Genomic DNA, 5,227 nt, shown 5'->3' on the forward strand with positions numbered 1-5,227 from the left:
GCACCTGGGATCTTCCCAGACCAGGGCTCGAACCCGCGTCCCCTGAATTGGCAGGCGGACTCCCAACCACTGCGCCACCAGGGAAGCCCTGATGTGGAGTTCTTAAAGCATCACTTCACAAGGTTCATATTGCTGTTATGTGTTATTACTGGTGATGTCCCTCCTATTTTTTTTCACTCTTAAGTTATTGTCTTTCTTTTTTGGTTAATATCTATTTTAAGAGTGGTATTTTTATATTTATGGATCCACTATTATTTTGGCTTTATGGGTAAGAATCAACTTCTATCATATTTTTTTTTGCTCAAGTTGGTCATAGTTACTTCAATTTGGCACCTGTGTTTTCAACAAGCCTGCACCTTTTTTTGAGAATGTATTTTCTGGCATTGATGGAAGGATAAACCAGAAACTAAAGGGTTTAGTTTCCTATCAGAAGTGGATAGCAATGGAATAGAAAAAAACACGTATTGGTAATATAATAGCAGAGATTAGGAGGAAGTGACATTTCTCATTATCTTTTGTATTAGAACCATAGCCATATTTCACATGCCATTAATATAGCCCAAAATAAATGAGCAATTAAAATCAACCTGGATGTGGGAAAACTAAAAATAAAATACCAACAATAATAAATAAACCTAACTATTAACATGATGTCAGTACAACAGAATAAGCAATTTTAAGTAACTTCAGGAAGCAGTACCTTGACTGAATACTGAATAAATATGTTTCAAGCAGAAGCATGGAAATATGGGTAGCAATTCTTAAATTGCTTTGTAAGTACACTGTAGTTAATCAAAAAGTATCTCGTAGCAAATAAGAACCAGGTTTCTCACTGTTGGAGAAATAATCACAAATAAGGGAAGGAGGCAGGCTACATTTAACTCTGTGATGTTGGATTTGGATTCGACTTAAGCAGTACAAAGTTATATATATATATATATATATATATATATACACATATATGTATATGTATACATATATGTGTATATATATATATGCACACATATGTATATATATTTTTATATATGGTGAATTTATATGACTCATAAAATGCATTGTATGTATACAGTTGACCCTTGAACAACATGAGTTTGAAATGCATGAGTTGACTTAAATGCAGATTTCTTTCAATAAATATTATGGTACTACATGATCTATCATTGGTTGAATACACGGATGTGGAATTGCTGTTACGGAGGAGCCGAGTGCAGAGGGCCAACTGTAAGTTATACATGGGTTTTTGACTGCATTGAGGGTTAGCCCCCCAACCTACGTGCTGAAAGGTCAACTGTGGGGATATATATTTATATCCACACACAAATAATTAGATATAGACATGTTTATTTATGTGGGTTAGTATATGTACTTATATTCCCTAACACTATACACTGAGAAGACCTAGAAGCAATAGCACCCACGTGGTAAAGAGCACACCGAGAGCCCAGATCTTGGATTCTAAATGCCATTCTCCATTTAGATACACTTAGAATGTACCAAGACTCCTTGTGGTTTCTAGGTTGTAGCGGGAGAAATACTTAAAGGTATTTTAATAATGTAGCTCAAACATATTGCTTTGTTCACCAGTGTAAAAGCATCTGTACATCAAGCAAATGCTTTTCTACTAATTTTAAAGAAATTTAGGAAAACATCTCCTCAATATCAGCGGTTTAGAGCAGAGGTTTTCTAATCACAGTAAACGAACTTGATGTTGATGGCAAGTCAAAACCAACTAAGGAGCCCTCAGCTCTGTAAGCCAAAGAGCCCAAGACTGCTCTGTAATGTGTTTAATTTATGCTTATATTTGCTCTTATAGTAATTGACATATTTCCCCATCTTACCCCTCTAATAGAGCAATAATAGGCTTCTATTTTTGATTAGGACTCCTCAGTACATTGCTTAATATATATTTATTCATTGCAAAAATATTTATGAAATATTAATAATAACCAATATCCAGATTCTAAAAACTAAGAATAGTGAGATAAATGTGATACAAACCACTCTTCAGAGGTAGAATCCAGAAGTAGATATGTGAAAAATACACAGATATAACACAAGGTATGATTTATTAGTGTTGTAAAACAGCACAAAAGCTGTGTTCAGGGAAACAGATATAAGTTGATAAATAATTGATGCTTTCAGAGAAATGTGTCATTTGAAGAGGACCATGAAAGATAAGCTTTAAAAAGGGTATAGGGACGTTAGGCTAAGGAAATCTAATGTGTCAAGACATTGTAAAAAAGATGAATGTTTCAGTGTGTCTGAATTCAGTGCAATCAGTTAGCTATTGCCATATAAAGGCAGCAAAATTCTTAAAGGTCATTGTGTTAAAACCACTGGCATTTATTCAGAATAGATTTAGGCTAGGAAAAGATAGGAATAATGATTTCTGCCCCCAAAGTTTATATCTTTCTCCTGGGCTCAGTAGTCAACATGGGCATGATTTTCTCATGGTTGTGAAAGAGATGTGAGAGCAACTCTCAGCTTTTGTCACATCTGCCAACATCCAATTATTCAAAGCAAGTTATATGACCAAGTCGAGCATCAAAGAGTAGCAAATATTACTTAACCCATGTAAGTAGTGGGCAGAGTGAGTATTTTCAAAAAGAATATAGTGCAAAAACCACATCATTACTAGTTTTCTTTCAATAAAATATTCTCCCTGCATTCAACTGAAATTCTTATGGCTTTCTCTTATCTGAATATGTTTCTGAATTAAAGAACACTTATTAAATTATATTTTTGCACCAGTTATCACAGTCCACTACCTTGATTTTTAATATTTTAGCTGCTAATAGAGCAGATGTTTGTAATAATGTATGTTTATCTTATTTGCAATAACTCAAGACAGTATATCAAGTGCTCACTTGCACAGCACATATGCTAAAATTAGAATACAGATCAGCATGGTCCCTGAACAAGGATGACATGCAAATCCATGAAGCTTTCTTTTGTTTGTAACAAGTAGTAAATAAACTATAGAGATCTAATGCACAGAATAATAAATATATAGAGTAACATTATACTCTAGTCAAGTAATATGATAAATGTTGCTTCAATGGCAACCATGTTACAATATACAAATGTATCAAAGTAGCATGTTATATACCTTCAATTTACAAAATGTAACATGTTAAATATGTCAATTTTTTTTTAAAAGACAAGGTATTGTTTTTACATTTGTTTTTTTCTTTATTTTGAAATGTTTTCTTTATTTTTCTTTATTTTGAAATGTTTTTCTTTATTTTGAAATGTAAAACTGAAACTGAACAATGACCAGTGGGAGAAACTTATTTAAATGATTCATTTTACCTAGAAAATACCATGATAGCTGAATATGGTTCTAAACAACATTTTCCACTCAGTTCTTAGAGAGAACTGTAACTTCAATTAAAAATACACCAGAAAAAAAGAATGCTTTTTGATATAAGAGGAAGCAGTTAGGCAAAGTAATGTAGTCCAATCTTAGCATATCTAATAGTTTGAAACACGACAAGGTGCGTCTTCTAAGAAGAAAGTCTGTATCCCAAAGTCAGTGTCTATGTGCAGGATTTCAAACTTATGTCTAGTTATTGATGTTCAGAGAATCATATTTCACTGATAGAAACTTTTAGCTTTCCTAATGTTTCCATGGAACATAATGCCATGTATACTCTCAGGTACTTTCCAGGGAGAATATTGGTAGGTTTAAAAACGTGGTATGTTAAAATACATTGCACTGATATGCAGGTTCATCTTTCTGTTAGGTTGCCATTATTTGCTCAGGGGAGACTTCAAATGGTAACATAAGAGGCTTTGAACTTGTAAGATCTGTAAGGTTGAGATTTCTCACACAAATCATAAGAAAAATAAGGTATCTGGCTCCCAATATATGTAAATGATGGAAATCATTAATCTCTCTAAAAAATGTATTATGTTTTCTAATAATAACTCCAGAATGTGCTTTTAAAGTTGATTTTTATATTGTTTCTAATGAAAGATTTTTAAACATACCAATGCTACTTTTTTTTTGAATTTTTTTTATTTTTTTATACAGCAGGTTCTTATTAGTTATCCATTTTATACATATTAGTGTATATATGTCAATCCCAATCTCCCAATTCATCACACCACCACCACCCTCTACCACTTTCCCCCTTGGTGTCCATACGTTTGTTCTCTACATCTGTGTCTCTATTTCTGCCTTGCAAACTGGTTCATCGATACCATTTTTCTAGGTTCCACATATATGCGTTAATATACAAAATTTGTTTTTCTTTTTCTGACTTCCTTCACTCTGTATGACAGTCTCTAGATACATCCACATCTCTACAAATGACCCAATTTCGTTTCTTTTTATGGCTGAGTAATATTCCATTGTATATATGTACCACATCTTCTTTATCCATTCGTCTGTCGATGGGCATTTAGGTTGCTTCCATGACTGGCTACTGTAAACAGAGCTGCAATGAACACTGTATATGACTCTTTTTGAATTATGGTTTTCTCAGGGTATATGCACAGTAATGGGATTGCTAGGTCATATGGTAGTTCTATTTTTAGTTTTTTAAGGAACCTCATACTGTTCTCCATAGTGGCTGTATCAATTTACATTCCCAACAACAGATCAAGAGGGTTCCCTTTTCTCCACACCCTCTCCAGCATTTGTTGTTTGTAGATTTTCTGATGATGCCCATTCGGACTGGTGTGAGGGGATACCTCATCGTAGTTTTGATCTGCATTTCTCTAATAATTAGTGATGTTGAGCAGCTTTTCATGTGCTTCTTGGCCATCTGTATGTCTTCTTCAGAGAAATGTCTATTTAGGTCCTCTGCCCATTTTTAGATTGCATTGTTTTTTTAATATTAAGCTGCATGAGCTGTTTATATATTTTGGAGATTAATCCTTTGTCCATTGATGCATTTGCAAATACTTTCTCCTATTCTGAGGGTTGTCTTTTCATCTTGTTTGTAGTTTCCTTTGCTTTGCAAAAGCTTTTAAGTTTCATTAGGTTCCATTTGTTTATTTTTTTTATTTCCATTACTCTAGGAGGTGGATCAAAAAAGATCTTGCTGTGATTTATGTCAAAGGGTGTTCTTCCTATGTTTTCCTCTAAGAGTTTTAGAGTGTCCAATCTTACATTTAGGTCTCTAATCCAATTTGAGTTTATTTTTGTGTATGGTGTTAGGGAGTGTTCTAATTTCATTCTTTTACATGTAGTTGTCCAGTTTTCCCAGCACCACTTATT

At 33.5% G+C, this 5,227-nt stretch overlaps 1 pseudogene; it reads left to right on the plus strand.

The window, feature by feature from the left end:
- Nucleotides 1-2,859: 2,859 nt before the first annotated feature.
- Nucleotides 2,860-2,958, plus strand: LOC114238683 (U6 spliceosomal RNA; annotated as a pseudogene).
- The last annotated feature ends 2,269 nt before the right edge of the window (nucleotides 2,959-5,227 follow it).

This window comes from Balaenoptera acutorostrata, chromosome 17 (assembly GCF_949987535.1).
Source record: "Balaenoptera acutorostrata chromosome 17, mBalAcu1.1, whole genome shotgun sequence".
Classification (NCBI taxonomy): domain Eukaryota; kingdom Metazoa; phylum Chordata; class Mammalia; order Artiodactyla; family Balaenopteridae; genus Balaenoptera; species Balaenoptera acutorostrata.